The sequence below is a fragment of the Lissotriton helveticus genome, chromosome 10 (genome assembly GCF_964261635.1).
Source record: "Lissotriton helveticus chromosome 10, aLisHel1.1, whole genome shotgun sequence".
NCBI classification, from domain to species: Eukaryota; Metazoa; Chordata; class Amphibia; order Caudata; family Salamandridae; genus Lissotriton; species Lissotriton helveticus.
In genome coordinates, this window is record NC_136071.1 from 700,035,201 (window position 1) to 700,053,425 (window position 18,225).

Below are 18,225 nucleotides of genomic sequence, written 5' to 3' on the forward strand. Positions count from 1 at the left end.
GGACAACCAGCAGCAGGTATATTCCAGTGGTCCCTGAGTAAATGATCGATGCGCCACACATTGTCCACGCCCTGCCGGTGACGGATGAAACCAACCTGGTCTGGTTCTATAAGCCCAGGGAAGTGTGGATCGAGTCATTTGGCCAGTATTAATACCTTTGCTTCAATGCCAGGAGAGCATGTTCTGCTTTGTTAGTTCTATGGGCCCGTAGCTAGCCGTGGATCATAGCCAGACGTCGCTTATGAAGTACAAGAGGGTGCTCCTGGTCCAAGTTTTTGAGCGTTTTTATGTCATGAGATAAAGTATCTTCAAATAGGTGAGCGTCCTGAGCCTGAGCTATCACAATAGAGGTGATAAGACCCTGAATTGTGGCTTTAAAGGTGTCCAAGACCACGGGGAAAGGAGTTTCGGTCAGATCGTTTGACGAGAAATTGGATGTGATAGCTTCACAGAGCTCTGAGTCATCTACTGGGTCCCGGAGAACCTGGGGAGGGAGTCACCAGCGAGGAAGGCGACGTGCATGAGATGTGTGGTCATGCAATAGAAGTTCCACATAGGCATGATCCGAGATGGAGATATCGGACATGTACACCGAGAGGGCATCACTTATCAGGGAATGCAAAACAAATACATATCAATACAAGAGTAAGAACAATGAACATGGGAGTAATAGGAGTAGTCTCATGGGCCTGGGGAGTGGTAGCACCAAATGTCTATTAAGCGAAGATCAGTAAGGTGCTTTTTCAAAGAAGAAGAGGACATGGTTCCGCCCCATAAAATGAGCCATCATTACGATCCAATCCAGCATCCCAGACCAGATTGAAATCACTCCCCAGGATAAGTTGGTGGTCATCATGTGTTATCTGTTCCTGTAGGAATTACCTAATGAAGAGGTCCTGCGAAGGATTAGGAGCATAAATATTGCAAAGTGTGAATACCCTCTGCCCAATCCTGATCATAGCGGCGGACCGGAGCTCCCACGGCGTGCATCTCACTCCATGCTGAGCGAGACCATGGCCCCCACAGATTTTTTTTAACACCATTTAAGTACAATAAAACAAACTACAATACACATCTCTACATTTAATAATATATTTCAAACAGCACAGTTTTTGAATAATTTCAAAAATTCAAAAATAAAACTCACAAATGTATAACTCACCTTCCAAATAGATTTGTAGAACTTAAAATATCACAAACTCGTAAAGAATTTTCTTTAGCACACAATCAATATAATGCTCTGCTCTCAACAAGGCAAAAGCAGTAATAGCAAAGTTTCCCTCTCTTTCTCCACACAAATACGTGTAAGTAACAAATCACATATCTTCCTACATTATTTCAAATTATAAAACACATTTCTACTGGTTAGACATATTAACCCTTCCCAAATTACTTCTAAAAGTGCCCAAACTGATTCTGGAATTTTTTTGAGCCACGACTCCACCGTGGACCAACGCGAGGGAGCCGCGAATCCATACGGGAGTTCAAAAATATATTATAAATTAAAATACCACTATTTTTTAAGAACACACCACTTCTACAGATATTACTGATTTGGGAAATGTCACTTTAATAACATATCACTTCTAAATAAATAGCAATTTCACATTTTAAGCCCACGGTTAAGTTTCAACCCTTCCCCCATTCTGCTTAATGCCAGTTTCCATAGTAACAGTTCATGGAACATTCAACTTAACTGACAGGTCACAAGTTCACCAAATTTTTAAGTTCACCATACAATGTTGCAAATGCAAACAGCAGGTGTGGTTGACTTTGCAAAATATGACCTTTTCCTTTCTACTTACTGTACCTTTAAAAAAAACACATCCTTTTAAAGAAAGTAAAATCTGCCCTAATTTTGAATTTACAATGTTCTTAAACAGTCAGTTAATTCCCTACTTTGTAAAAAACAGCATCTTGTCCAGCATTTTACATTGCTGTCATTCTACCAACTGACTACCTCAGCTACGGACATTGTAATTGTAATCAGCGCTTATGGAGCGCACGGTGACCGTACGGGTATCCTGGCGTTTTTCATTTTCATTTTTCTTTTCATTGCTTCCAGACATCCCTTCAAGATGCTTACAGTGTGGATTGTTGGACACAGCTATGTTTTCTGGTGCAAAAGGTATGCTGAATGTAGCGTATTATCAAAGACCTAGCTTTGCAAAATGTGGACATTAAAGTGGCACTAATTGATGCCTTTGGTTAAAACCCATTTGCATCTCCAACCCCCTGACATCATGATTGTGTCCTGTGGTGGCAATGACTTAGACACATTGACTGGGGTAGGTCTGGAAATCCTAATGAAGGACACCTTTGTACAATTGATGTTGCTTTTACCTAAAACTGTCTTTGTATACTCTAATATATGCCAAGGACAGAAATGGAAGTGGTCAAATCAATTCTGTCCACAGATGGAGAAAGCTAGAAAAAATATCAATAATGCTGTTTCTGCTTACCCAAGAGACCATAGGATGGGCTCCATATATAACAACAATCTATGTTTTGTTATGGATGGCATCTACAGGACTGATGGAGTACATTTCACTGATCAGGGAAACAGAGGGGGATATTCTCAAGAACGTGTAATAATCAGCACAAAATAAGCATAACGCAACATTGCACATTGCAGTTTATCGTGGGAAAACAACACTGTGTCAACGGCTTATTTACAACACAGCGAAAACATGCGATAGGCCCATGATAACGCATTCATGAAATGTCTGCGTTAAAACCATTGCAAAGCCAGAAAAACACGAAACACCAACGCGAAAATAGTAGCAATGAGGTCAATCGTGATACAAACATCAGCGACAACCAGCAACAGGCCTGCAATTCCCAAGCGTCATGCGGGAAAATGCTCCACTAAAGCAGAGTAAAAAAACAGTAAGATGACAACGTACGAGCACAACCTCACAGCTGTGTCGTAGAACAAATGACCATTGACCTGCATCAGATAGGCATCACCTCGCAAACAGCCACAATGTACATTGACATGCAGTCTGTATGTAAACTGCGTCAATACGGAAACATACATGGAACACACTGTGAAACCGCATCTCCTCTTTACATTGCAGAGGGACAATCAACAGCCCCGCACACAGACGTGCCATGTCCATGATCAAACAATAATGAAAGCATGGACTAATGTAGGGGCAGTGACTCCCCCTTACGTACATGTTGCCCATGTCGTGGGACTTGAGTCACAGGGTGCATCCCTGCATCATGGCAGCACCAATCAGAGCCCAAAAGAAGCCCTGTTGTCACTTGTAGGCCATAAATGACAGCCAAAATGGAATGACTTGGGACACATGTGAAATGCCAAAGAGTGGGATACCGTACCAACTCCAACCAGAACTGGCAGTCCCAAAAAGTTACACCCTAAACAGCCTCACAGCACAGAGGTGACACACTCACCATCCATTAACAAATTCCAAAATTGCTAGCACTACATGTCACACCTACACTTGTCTGAGTGAAGTGCCTGTACAGATGAGTGACATGCACGTGGGTGTCTTGTAATGCATTTATTTGCACAAGCTGGGCCTGTAGTCATTAATCGTACTGTCCCATGATTGCTAAGGACCGTCACAATGTGACGTCAACATGAGAAGAAATTCTCAATGATGTTGTCCCACGGGCTATTCCTGCTGGGGCTGCAGTGGGGTGTGGTCCAACTGCCTCATCTTCATCATCATCATCCGTGCATCTGGCACTCGTATCCATGGGGCATTGCTGCGGACACATATGTTGTGCAACACACAACATGCAACAATCATCTTGCACACGATCTCTGGGCTGCACAGGAGCCTTCCACCTGTGACGTCCAGGCACCTGAAACGTGACTTCAACACGCCAAATGTGCATTCCATGATGCCCCTGGTGCGTTTGCGGGCCAAATTGTACTGCCTCTGGGCCTGTGTGTACGAGGGTTGGAAGGGTGTCATCATCAAAGCGCAGAGTGCATATCCTTGGTCACCTGTGACAGTGCAGAGAGACATGAGTCAAGATTACGGACTGCATGATGTGTTGGCAGACTCACTGGTTCATTGGTGTGTAATATGTGTGACTTAGTGACTCCTGTATGACATGAACTGCTTGTTGCAAATGAGCGGCATCAATGTGTATTATGTCACCTCACTGCTGCTCCTCCCTTCCCCCAAGCATAGTCACTAGTGTGCACAGTGCGGTTGCATCACTTGCACCCCTGCGGCACACCAATGTCATGCCTGTCTGCACATGTCCACAAGCCTGACTATGACACACTGATTATGCGCACTGAAGGTGGCATGTCACCTGTGTGTAGACCCATTGTAAGGACAGGGCTGACACAGATGTGGAGAACCTGCCTTTCTAAACAAGCCAAGCAGTTTAGGGTAGACATTTGGCACATGGGGCGCTAATAGCGACATACAACAGTTAGCATGTGTGATCCCTGACCCCGAACCGGCATGCCTTCCCTCATGTACCCCTTTGGCCGATCCCGCACTCCGGCCGCATGACACATAGTAACATTGTCCATTGCCGGACGGGTGGCACAGACAATACAACAGAGACACATGCATTAGTCACTTCCTTGGGAAGGCCTAAACTTAACCACACCCAGATCCAAGTGTTGATTAGCCACACCCCTACTCTGTACTGCCGTACACCTGTCCACTCCACTTACGCTCACAGGGAGGTATGACACAGCTACATGTCCCAGGTCTACCCCACTGCCTGCGGCGACATGGTTGCGCCTGCTGTCCACAGCACAATGTAATGTGATATGGCCCGGGCCCTCATGCATATATAATGACCATATGGACACATTGAGTGAATTTGTGGAACTGGCTAAGAGCACATGCTCCCGGACTCTTTTATTGCCTGGGTAACATGTCCAGTGACGCCTGTGCTGGATGGGTAGTGTAAGCCACCCCTTAGGGGATGGATGGTGCTGGCAACAACCACAACAGTGATCAGACAATCAGCAGTACAAGCTTAAAACAGCAAGGGTCCTTGACTTGAGCTGCACAGAGTTAGTGGCCCCGGATGCACTGCGGCTGGCACAGGCACACTGTCATGGGACGGTGACTTGCGCTGCACTGAGGTAAGACCCACGAGCTGAGCGGGTCCTCGTCAGCCGCGGGCCGTGGAGGGAGTTACGGTGGGGCAGGGAGGCGGGGAGGGGGAGGGGCGGGGTGGAGGGTGCTAAAAACAGGAGTATGGATCATTGCAGGTAAGTACACAATTTAATTAATAAAACGAAATTCGTAGCGCGCACAGCATTGCTTTTTGTCATGCAGTGTGCGCTACGAATTTCGTTTTATTAATTAAATTGTGTACTTACCTGCAATGATCCATGTGCCTGTTTTTAGCACCCTCCACCCCGCCCCTCCCCTCCCCGCCTCCCTGCCCCACCGTAACTCCCTCCACGGCCCGCGGCTGGTCCTCGTCGATGTCTAAGGTGAATGTCACAGAGGGTTGCGGGGTACAGTGGAAGGTGTCCTTCCAGGGCATGATGCAGAGGGCAGAAGTAAGCAGAAACAGGAAAATGGCGGAGTTGAATGCTACAGCCTCCTCTTTACCACCATGTCAGTATCAGCTGCATGATGATGAAGACAACCCCCAGCCCATGGACTCAGACGCCACCAAAGTTACACCAGAGAGTGCCCATGAATTTTGGGGCACATACTTAGTGACACCAGAGCTGAAAAGTGGATGCAGTCTGCGATGAGGCCTGTACAATGACATAAACTCGCCATGAAGAGGGCAAGACTCAGTTTCAATTGTGTGACCTCCTCCACCACAGTGTGTGCCAGAGGCAGCGGTCAGCAGTGGCTTGCAATGCACAGAATTAATGGAACCAGTGCAGTTTTCGTAGTGTCCCATCACCTCCGTAACGGAGTGCTTTTTCTCCTCCGGAATGAAGCGTGTCTTCCTCTTACCCCTCTCCTTGCGTACTGTGACATGAACACTGCCATGAAGAAATCAAGACTCAGTTCCAAATGTGTGACCTAGTTGACCGCAGTGTAGGCCAGAGGCAGTAGTCAGCGCGGGTCAACAGCTGTCCAGCCATCTCCTCCTGGATCTCTAACACATGACGTTGGAGTGGCTTGTGAAGAAGATTTGTATCTAACGGAGATAGTGGAACCAGGGCTGACCGAGTGTGCAGCCTGCTCGATGCCGTGTCCTGCCTGATATGGACTGCATCGTATTGGTGTGAGGCCTGCAGGACCGCAGTGTAGGCTGAAGGCCGAAGTCAGCAAGGGCCAACAGACACGTGTGGGTGGAATGCTATGCACAGAGTTGGTGGCACCACATCGAAGGGAGTATAGCGATATAAACTGTGACATGAATAATGTTCTCTGTCATAGTGTAATCAAGACTCTACCTACTAGTCCGCAGTGTCAGCCGGTGGAGTACGTCAACGAGAAAGGAGTACTGCGGGTCTGGGTTGCGGAGGCCGTGATGGTCTGAGGAGGCTGCCAGGGTCGGGGGCCTCGGGCATGCAGTGGTACGTGGTGGGCCCTTCGTGACACACGCCGGTGTTGGCAGGTGAGCAGTGAGGTCTGGGTAGGCAGGGCAAGACGGATCCGGGGACCAGTGGCCCAGGGTACAGCAGGTGCACAGGATCAAAGGATCAAAGGCACCACCGCTCACTGCTTCGGCCTCGTGGCAGGGTGAGAGGCGCTGCCCTGGCAGGGACGCCGGGCCAGCCCACTACGCACATGCTTACAGGGGGGACATAACAAGCTACATTTTCGTGATCTCTGGCTGGGGTGACATGGTTGCTTCCACTGTCCACTTCACTCCATACACCAGCGTTGTATGTTGACATGGATATGTCTGTGGTCTGCATACTGCAGTCTGTCCAGCACATCCACGTCCCACTTGGCATTGTGTACATTATCATTCATCGGTCACTTGCCTCCTTCGCACATGCCTAGTTCCCACCTCTCCCCACAATCTGCTAATGTGTGGCTGAGGTGCCATGGCATTGATGGCTTGTGTACATGGCTAGCCCAGGTTCCCACAGTAAGTCATGTTGTCGTGTGTGGTGGGTGGGCATGTTGTTTGGCATGTTGAATGTGAGTTTGTGATGTGTGCATTCCCAGAGTTCGGAATTGCATGATTGTGGATTTGTGGTGGATTTGTGGTGTGTTTATTTGTTACTTACCAATGGGCAAGGCATTCCGAGGTGCCAGCCTGGAAGCACTGGTTGATGATGGACTGTTGGTAGATGTAGGAATCATGCACACTGCCTGGGTAGTTGGCAACAATGCTGGTGAAGAGTCCCTGGTGGTCCACTATTGATTGCACATTGATGAAATGTGTGCAGTGTCGGCAGGGGGCACGAGTAGGACATGTGTGGAGTCAATTGCCCCAACACGTGTGGGAAGCCAGCTATGGTGTAGAAGCCTTGCTTGCTTTCCAGCTGTTCCTGCACAGTGTGGGGGAAGTATAGGTGCTGGGGTACTAAGCTGATGATGGCATCCAGGACAGGTTTGAGGAACTTTGATAGGGCTGGCTGTGAGACCTCCGACACTGATGGTTGTTGGTTGGAATGTACCAGAGGTCAACAGGTGCAGCACAGCCAGCAGCTTTGTCTGAGGTGGGATGTTGGTTGTCTGCTGGGTTGGTACCATAAACCTGTGTGCAATGATGTTCAGGACACGGAGGATGGTTGTCTTTTTGAGCCTGTAGTGGGCAATGACATACTCTGGTGTTAAGCCTGTGAGGCTGGTGCATTTTCTGAAAGTCCACTCGTGGTCTGGGGGAGGGGCCGGGGGGTGGTGGCGGTGGATGTTTTGGCCCTGTTGGGGCTCCAAGCTGCATGATTAGTAGCTCCATGGCTTCTGCTTGTCTTCAGGTGTGGCTCTGGGCTGGGCTCCCTTTTGTGGTGCAGGCTTTACAACAGGTCAGAGCAGGTGTAAAATTCCTGCTGCTAATGCACCTTAACGAGTGCTTTTGATTTCGATTTGAAGGGGATGTAGAAGCAAGCGCCTCAGCAGAAAGGATTGGTACTAAAAGCTGGAGTATGAGACAGAGAAAGAATCTATGATGGATCAGCTCCAGGTTGTAAATCTCTCAGAACGGGAGCTCACCACAGCAGAAATCTCACTCCTTAAATGGGGCATAAACTACTGCCCAATACAGAAAATGGACCTTGTTCAAACAAGGATAGACCTTTATCTGTATATCCAAAAAATAAAACTGGTGAAATATTTCATGGAAAACAAAAATAGACAAAAGGAAGCAAAACATGCACCCAATCTAACTTCAACACTTTTGGTGAAGGAATCAAATGATTTTCTGACATTACTTAACTTGAATGCTGAAGTTGGAGAAGAAATATCTCTGGAAACAGCATGCCCGCAGTTGGGGGTGGGTTTGAGTGACAAAAAATCGAAATCAAGATTCTACCCACAACTGGCGCAAGGGAATAAGATTGACATCTTTCAGGAAGCAGTGATACATGACTTATATAAAATAAAAAAGTCGAAACACAATGACAATCTGACACTGATGGAAAGAGAGGCCTTGGATAAGCTGATTAATGATCATCAAGTTGAAATCAAAATGGCGGATAAAGGGGGAAACGTGGTGTTGAGGGACCGTAAATTATACAACAGGGAAGCATCTCGTCAATTGTCAAACTGTCAATATTATGAAAAGCTGCAATCTAATCCAATGATAGAAATAAAAAACAAAATTGATGGAAAGCTCAGGATATGGGTATCAAATAATCTAATTGACGGGGAAGAAACAAAATATTTAACTGTAGATTTCCCAATACTAGCCACCATATATTTCCTCCAAAGCTCCATAAAAATCAAAAAGAACCGCCGAGGAGACCGATTTTGTCAGCCAAAGGTTCCCTTTTGGAACCGATAACAAACTTTATTGACCATTTATTGATCCCATATGTGGCACAATTAAAATAATACATCTAAGATACAACAGATCTTCTTGGAGCCCTTCAAGGCATAACTTTGCAAAACAACTACTGCCTGATAACGATGGATGTGGTTGCCCTATATACAAACATTGATAATACCCTGGGTCTGCAGGCCTGTCAGTATTTTCTACCAGAAAAGAACATCCACTTCTCAAAGAACATAATGAGATGCTGATGGATATGATCACTCTATGCTTAACAAATAATGTCTTTCTATTAGGAGAGGACTTATATCGTCAGTGGAATGGAGCGGCTATGGGGTTTTCCTTCAGCCCCAGTTACGCTTCTTTGGTAATGGGGTGGTGGGAAAACGAGATAGCATGGAACATCAGGAATGAACAATCTACTAAATGAATAGTAAGATTGATGAGATTCATAGATGATCTCCTCATCGTCTGGGATGGAAACGAAGAGGAGTTCCAGGATACTTTAACATCCTGGATACAAGCATACCTAATCTAAACTTCACTTGTGAAATAGGTAAGGAAAAGGTTGTGTTCCTGGACGTGGAAATCTATGTAAAAAATAATTGTCTGGAGACAACCTTGCATCGAAAAAGAACGGCTACAAACGCCACCTTGGAAGCAACAAGTTTTCATCAGCCATCTTTGATATCAAGCATCCCCTATGGGGAGTTCTTACACTTGCGGAGAATCTGCAGTGAGGAGTATGAGTGGAAATAACACAGTGCTGGAACAATAAAACGAATCAGGGAATGAAAATACAGCAACAACATTGTAAACAAATGCTGGAATAGAGCTAACGAAAGACAAGACAAGAGTGTTTAACTCCAAAAAGTTGTGAGAATGAAATCAAGGAAGAACCTATAAGACTCATTATGGATTACGGTCAGGAATCCAGGGAAATTGCAAATATCATTAAAAAGAACAGGAAAATCTTGCAGTTAGACACAACAATTGGAGAAAAAATGGGGCCCCATCCAGTAAAAAAATATCGGAGAGCTAAAAATTTAAAAGATCGCTGGGTTCACAGTCACTTTAAAGCAAAATCTCAAAAAAACACTTGGCTGAAAACAAAGGGCTTCATAAAATGCCACAATTGTAAAGTGTGCGAAATTTGCGAAACCAACAGCAGAAGTCACAATGGCAAACAATAAGATCTGGCAAATTAGGGACCTTATCTCGTGTACGAGTCAATACACAGTGTATGTCATTGAACGCCCATGCATGTTAAGATATGTAGGCAGCACCATCTGTGACTTGAAGCAACGTATACTTGAGCATGTAAGGGCGACTAAGAATAAAGACAGGAACAATGTTGTGGCTAAGCACATGGAAACACATCATAATGCTAATTGAAAAGCATTAAAATTCAATGGGATCGAAACTATACCAGTAAATGAAAGAGGAGGAAACCGGGAAAAGAGACTGCGCCAAAGGGAATCTCGCATTTTTGAATTTAGGAACCATGACACCTTATGGGTCAAATCAGTCAGAAGAACTGTACATACAATTGTACATTTCCTTTTAGCTTCTCTTAAGGTGCACTAGAAACAAGGGAGAATGGTGGTGAAAACAATGGGCCCGATTCACAGAACTAACTTAAGACAAAATCCTAAACTTACTACTTTTGGTATTCACAGAAGTTAGGATTTTGTCTTAAGTTTGTCTTAAGACAGACTTAAGACAGACTTAAGACAGACTTAAGACAGACTTAAGTTAGGATTTTGCCTTAAGTCTGTCTTAAGTCAGTCTTAAGACAAACTTAAGACAAAATCCTAACTTCTGTGAATACCAAAAGTCGTAAGTTTAGGATTTTATCTTAAGTTAGTTTTGTGAATCGGGCCCAATGAATGCATTCAGTGAACACAATATCCATAAATGTGCTTTGCAGGTAAAAGTTGTTGTCGGTTTGAGAGCCCACTGGAGGGCACAAATGTTTGAGGTTGGTCATAGATGAATTTGAACCAACAGTTAAAAATAATCATGATGCCATAAATGCAATTCCCACTAGAGGGATGGAAAATGTATAATCGTATTGGGGAACAGAATGGAAGAAAAGATTTGAAATTCACACTTAAATGTACTCACTGGAGGAGTGAACACTCAGTAGCCTTTTGGCATCAAATATGTGTATTTAAAAGTTTGTTCACAAATATTGACAAACGCCATAAAAAGCTGCTTCTTTCTGCCAACAAATACAACAGTGCTATTGTGATATGGAATATCGTAATTGGGGCCACCTTGGTTTAAATATGGTGAACACTGTGTGAAAACATTTTATTTGTGCACCGTGTAAATAATAAGAATGTAAATTGGTTAATACTCGGAACTACAACTTCCAGAAATCGTTGGTGTAGTCCTAGTAAATACACAGGAAATGATGTAATCAGGGTTTCCTGGAAATTGAAAGTTAAAAAAAAAGTGAATAATCATGTGATTTGTTAGCCGTGAACAAGGTATTGGGATATACCGGAACGCGTGGCTAATCTGTGTTGGCTTTGAATAAAAATCATTGAAGAATAAATTATTATTGTGATAAGAATCCTGCTGGTGTGCGGACCTTTTACTTCTTAAACGGAGGTTTTTGGTTTACATAATTGGCGGTTTGGTTCAACCGCGAGGGTGACGCACCTTCGCACCTTCTCAAGTAGCGCCGAGTGCTGGGGAAAAGGAACCGCCTTGGTTTGGTATATATATATGTGTGTGTGTGTGTGTGTGTGTGTGTGTGTGTGTGGGTGTGTCTGCGTGTGTGTGTCTGTGTGGGTGCGTGTGGGTTTGTGTTACTGCCCTTGTGGGGACTTGGGTGTGATAACACACTCACGCTGTGGTGACTTGATTGCACTGTGGGGACTTGAAACCAGGTCCCCACAAGGCAATGTCTTCTAAAAGTTAATAATTGACTTTAGGAACATCTCTGCCAATTTTTATAACTTTTGAAAAAATTACCTTGTGGGGTCCTGTGTTTCATCAAGTGTGTTCATATTTCTTCTCAGCTCTGCCCACATAGACACAAGGCGGTACTGCAGTCTTAAACACACTTTGTATTTCAACACACTTTGCTGACCAGAAACACCCAGTAGCAGCAGAAAGGATAGCCATTTCATAGGAAAAGCTCCATAACTTGTGTTTTTCCAAATATTTTTCATCCATATTAAACATTTCTCTATTTATTAAAAATAAAACTTTATTTACATGAAGCAACTGATGTTAGATTTTTTGTATATAAAAATTATTAATAGTTTTATGAACATTGCCAAAAGTAATTTGGGTCAGTTTCAAATCCCAACATTCTTTGCTGTTGTGGTTTGATACTTATTTGTAACTAAACAATGATGGTGCACTACACTGTGATTCAATATAAACTGAAGTGATCATTTTTGTGCACATAACCTACAGGCATAAATACCTACTGTTACATTTTAATGTCTGTACCAGGAATTCAGAATGTTTTGTTGCTTTTTCTCAGTTTGCATATTTATATGCACATTGCAATATGTTCTTTTAGATGATAGCTAGATAAGTGAGTGACTAGGCTCCCACTTTGCTAAGGGTTACGTTCTTGCAGACAGCAAACTGAAGTATGTTCTTATCATATGAATGAACTTCTTAGACGATATATTCAAATATTATCATAATATGTAATTACATTTAAATTATTTCAATTGCTTACTTTAAAAACGGTTCCTAAATCTTTACAAATAAGCATTGGCAAATCCAATAGGTCTCACCTATGTGATAGCTATTGGCCTTAGCAATGTGTTTAACCATGTTACACACCACTGTGGCTGCTGTTCAGCAAAGCTAAATGTTAGTGGCATGGAGTGGGGTGGGGCAGGGAAGACTGGAGAGGGGTAGATTGGGGTATAGTGGAATAGGGTAGATTGGCGTAGAGTGGAGCGTGGTAGACTGCCTTACATTGGAGTGGGGAAGAGTGGGTGGATTAGGGTAGATTGCAGTGGGGTAGATTGTAGTGGGGTGATTGTAGTGGGGTAAATTAGAATGATGTAGTTGTGTAGATTAGCGTGGTAGATTGGAGTGGGGGCAGATTGAAGTGGGGTAGATTGGGGTGGAGTGGGGTAGTTTGGGGTGGAGTGTGGTGGATTGTGTGGAATATGGTAGACTGGGGTGGAGTGGGGTTGATTGGAGTGGAGTAGAATGGATTTGAGTAGATTGGAGTGGGGCAGATAGGAGTAGGGTATCTGGGGTAGATAGGGTGGATTGGAGTGGGTAGATTGGACTGGAGTGGGGAAGATTTGAGTGGCATGTGGTAGTATGGAGTGGAGTGGGGTAGATTGGCTAAAGTATAATGAAATGTGGTAGGTTAGGGTAAAGTGGCATGGGTATATTGGAATGAAATGGGGTAGATTAGAGTGGCATTTGGTAATATGGAGTGAAGTGGAGTATGGTAGATTGGGTAGAGTAGAATTGAGTTTGGTTGGTTAAGGTAGAGTGGACTGAAGTGGGGCAGATTGGTTGGATTACATTGGACTACATTGGACTGGTGTGGGGTAGATTTGAGTGGCATGTGGTAGTATGGAGTGAAGTTAAATGGGGTAGAGTAAACATGAGTGTGGTAGATTGGGGAAGAGTAGAGTGGGGTGGATTAGGGTAGATTAGAGTGTTATTGGGTAGACTGGAGTAAAGTTGGGTAGATTAGAGTTGAATGGGACAGAGTGGGTGGTTTACAGTGGCGTAGAAAGGAATGGAGTTGGGGTAGATTGGAATAGTTTGGAGTAGCATAGTGTGGGGAAGACTGGGATGGGTTGGGGTAGATTTGGACAAGTGGGGTAGATTGGAGTGGGATAGATTGGGATGGGGTGGGCTAAGTTGGAGTGGTGTGGAGTGGGGTAGATTGGAGAGGAGTAGATTGAAGTAGATTGAAGTGGAGTAAATTCATTTGGGGTAGATTGGGGTGGAGTGACATACACTTGAGTGGAGTGGGGTTGATTGGTGTATAATGGGATTGATTGGAGTGAAATGGGATATATTGGAGTGGAGGAGTTGGTTTGAGTGGAGTGAAAGGGATCGATTGGGGTTGAGTGGGATAAATTGGGGTGAGGTAGACTGGAGTGGGGTAGATTAGGGTCGGATATTTCGGGGTTGATTGAAGTGGAGTGGGTTAGATTGGGGAAGAGTGCAGTGCAGTGGATTGGGGAAGATTGGAGTGGTATAGATTGGAGTGGGATGGAGGAGTTAGACCTGATTGGGATAGATTGGGTGGATTATGGTAGAGTAGATTAGAGTGAAGTGGTGTAGGTTGGAGTGGGACATATTGGAGTGATATAGATTAGAGTGGAGTGGGGTACATTGAGGTAGAGTAGGTTGGAGTGGAGTTGGATAGAGTGGCGTGGTGTAAATTGGGATGGATGTGGTACATTTGAGAGGTGTAGATTGATTAGGGTGGCGTACATTGGAGTGGAGTAGAGTGTGGTAGAGCGAAGTGGGACGGATTGGATAGGGTAAATTGGAGTACATTAGTTTGAGTAGAGTGGGGAGGGGTAGATTAGAGGGGGTGGAATGGGTTAGATTTGAGTAGCATGTGGTTGTATGGAGTGAAGTGGAATGGGGTAGCTTGATTAGAGTGGACTGGAGTGTGATAGATTGTGGTAGAGTGGAGTGAGGCAAATTGGATGGATTGAAGAGGGCAAGACTGGACTGTGGTAGAGTGGGATAGAATACAGTGGATGGAGTTTGATAGATTAGAGCGAAGTGGAAAATAAAGTGGAGTGAGCTAGGTGGCGGAAGAGAGGAGTAGAGTAGGATAGACTAGAAAGGAGTGTAATGGATAGATTAGAGTGGAGTGGAGTGGAGTGGGGCAGATTGGGTGGATCAGAGTAGGGCAAATTCAAATGGAGTAGGGTAGATTGGAGTGTGCTAGACCTTCACTTAACCAAGACTGGTCCTACCCATTCAGCGGGGGACACACTGGATCTCATTTTCTCTACGCTACACTCTCTTCAAGCTGACACCCCAATTTCCCTAATCTGTACCAACCATTTCCTGATAGAATTTGAGATTCCTACCAGTAATAAATAGTATAATTCACTATTAGGATATGCCACATACACACACCAGGGCTTGTCCTACCTTATACTTACAATGCACCCTGCCCTTGGGCCTACCATAGGGGTGTCTGATATGAAAAAAAGGGGAGGTTTAGGGACTGGCAAGTGGGTGCACTTGCCCAGTCAGCATGGCACTACCAGACTGCACACAGGCTCTGCAATGGCAGACCTTAGACACACTTTTACAGGCTGCTTCTGTGGATGGCACAACCAGTGCTGCAAGGCCACCAGCAGCATTTGGTTTACAAGCCCTGGGCACTCCTGGTGCACTGTACTAGGGTCTGACAGGTAAACCAAACCAGCCAATCATGTAATCACTAATCCATACATCAATTTGCAATAGAGAGAGCATATGCACTTTAGCACTGATCAGCAGTGGTATTTTTTTTTTAGTCATAAAACCAACAAAAACAGGTCAGACAACATGCAGGAGGAAGGCCTGAAGTTCAGGGATGACCCTGTAAAAAGGGCCAAGTCCAACACGCTCCAAACACCTCTTCATTGACCAGGAAATCAAATAAAAGAAAACTGCTTTTTTTCAATTGAGCAAGATAAAAGCCACTAGAAGCTGAGCCACGAGGCTCTTCTTGTCCCTTCTTGTAATCAAATAATTAAAAATATACCAATGATCCACCACCACTACCACTTAAAGACCAAAAGGTCATCACATCAATTACATCATGGTTACTGTCTCAATACCCTCAAATTAATGTTATCAAGCCCCCCCAAGCAATTACTAATCAGGGTTCCTCTACTTACATGGCAAAACATATTTGGATCACTGAATTACCACCCAAACAGGTTAAACCCTTTACAAAGCACTTGAGGCCCCCAAACACAATGATGTAGGGCCTACCAATAGACCTACCAGGGTAGTACAATCATCTTTAATAAAGACAATTGCTCAGGTCTTCCTCTCTGGTACACCTTGCAGGGTATCATTGAACTTAGAAACATCATCCTCCCTTTAGCCATTCCCAGATAACAATGTCGAAATGGAAATCATAAAATTGGTCAGCAACAGGAGCCTAATTTTAGATCACTTCTATGTACAGCATAGCACTGGATTCCATTGAGTAGCACTGGATTCCATTAAGTAGCACAACCCCAGGTGCTAAGAAAAATACTTATTTTTCTTCTAGAAGTGGTATTACACTTTCCTCAATTAACTAAAACATTACAGCAGCCATAAAAGCATATATCGGGCCTTCACAAAAATTAGAGTTTCATGTTGAAAAATGTAAACGTTGGCCAACTGAATCTCAAAGTTAGACAGTGAAATCAACAATCTACGTTCAAAACGTTATTTACTGACTTCCTCCCATTTACCATCCAGTTGCAGTTACCCTTCAATTGTGGACAAACTTTGCAAACTTCTAGGTTTGCTGCACTTACTGTTTGAATGAATGATTAAGCTTCCAGTGTGCACAGCTACTCGAAAGGTGTTCCGGTGCTAAGGCGAATACAGTTTAGTAGCACTAACGTTATAATCTACACAAATGGGTATTTAGCAGTATGCAAAAGGCTGTCTCACATTAGTCATATTTCAAAGTTGGACAGGGAGGTGGATCCAGATCATGGCAACTCGCGCAAGAAATCACTGTCCACACCTCTTTAGGAGCAAGAAAGGCCACTTTATTTTAAGACAGGTGCATCATAAATTTCGTGAACACATTCATTATTTATTTATTTACCATAATTCAACTATACAGTGATCCTACGAAACCTAAATCCCAAAACCCCGAACTAATTCTTGCCTACTACCCCTAGTACTACCCAACGAGCTACCCTAAGGATGGCCAACCCGCTCCAGGCTGCCCACCCCACTAGCCAAAACCCGCCTCCTAAAAGAACAAAGACACCTGTCCTAACAGTGGCAAACCTACAGAACAAAGCAGCACCTAGAGTACCGCAAAATAAAAAACCCAAAAATAAAATAAACAAAGAGGGAGGGTGGGTGGGGCAAAACAAAACCTCCCTTCTAGCTTCCCGCCACGCAGTTCCCAACCGCCAGCCTGCCTCCCTTATATCACCTCCCCTAATCAGTCCCCACCTGGTGCCCTGATTCTCGCGCGAACATACCCAGGAAGAGACCGGCTCGCGCCTAGCTCTCCCTGGGTCCCCCCACAGACGGAGAAGGAAGATCCTCCTTGTCTTGATCTTTTCAAGCAAGGAACCAATATCAGCCATACATCTCCCGAGCTCAAAGCTCTGGGAAGGCAGTATTGCCAGATTCTTTGGGCATTGCACCTTACCGTTTTTTAGCTCTTATGGTATCTATTGTATTGTGTTGCTAGGTGCCAACCACAGGCACTCTATTAACATGACACTCTAATAACTTTAAAGCAAAATGTGTCATTTATGTTATTGGTTGCAGATGCAACAAAATATATGTGAGGAGTACAGTAAGACCCTTGAAATCCCAGGTCCAGGTACATGTCTGGGCTATAAAGAACAAGGACATGAGGTATCCTATGATTTTTCATATGATGGAACATTATGCAGAAAACAGTGAGATCTTTTTCTAAGGCATTGACCATGTACCCCTTAACCCCAAATGGTGTGATAGGGAGTTACATTTAAGGTGCAATGAAACAGGCTGGATTTGCCGCTTACGCAGTTAGAAATGGCCCACAACACCAAGAAGGAATTTTATTATTTCTTATGATTAACATCGATGATGAATCTTCTTAACTCTTTCCTCCTGTTTGCATATTGAGATCGTCCATTCACCTTTCCATGTAACAAGCACGATTGATGCAATATCTGGTGACAGGGGTATGCAATGGGGGGCGGCATTGATGAGCCATTAAGAACTGTGTATGCAAATTGCTCCCTGCATGTTATGTCTTAATGGTTTGTTAAACAACTCTCCCTATCCGCTATAATGCAGAATGCTATGGATTAGGGTTTTGGGAAAATATAACCTTAAAGTGAAGCTTTGAGTAGTAGCTCATTGTCATGTTACAGAGTGTTATGTATCTCCTATATCTGTTGTGTCAGCTGTTTGCTCTTTTTTATTTTCCCCCATCTCAATACGCTATCATGTGCTGTTTGATGGTCCTCTGTCATGATCCAGAAAGTTATATATAGGATTTGAGGAGTTTATACATTTATAATTGTACCATATACTACATGTACCATGGCCCCCTTGGGGACTGGATACTTTGACACATTCGACCTCGCATTTTATGGTCAATTTGGATACCCCTTGATTGACATCTGGCATTATGATTAATTCAGCTAATTTATG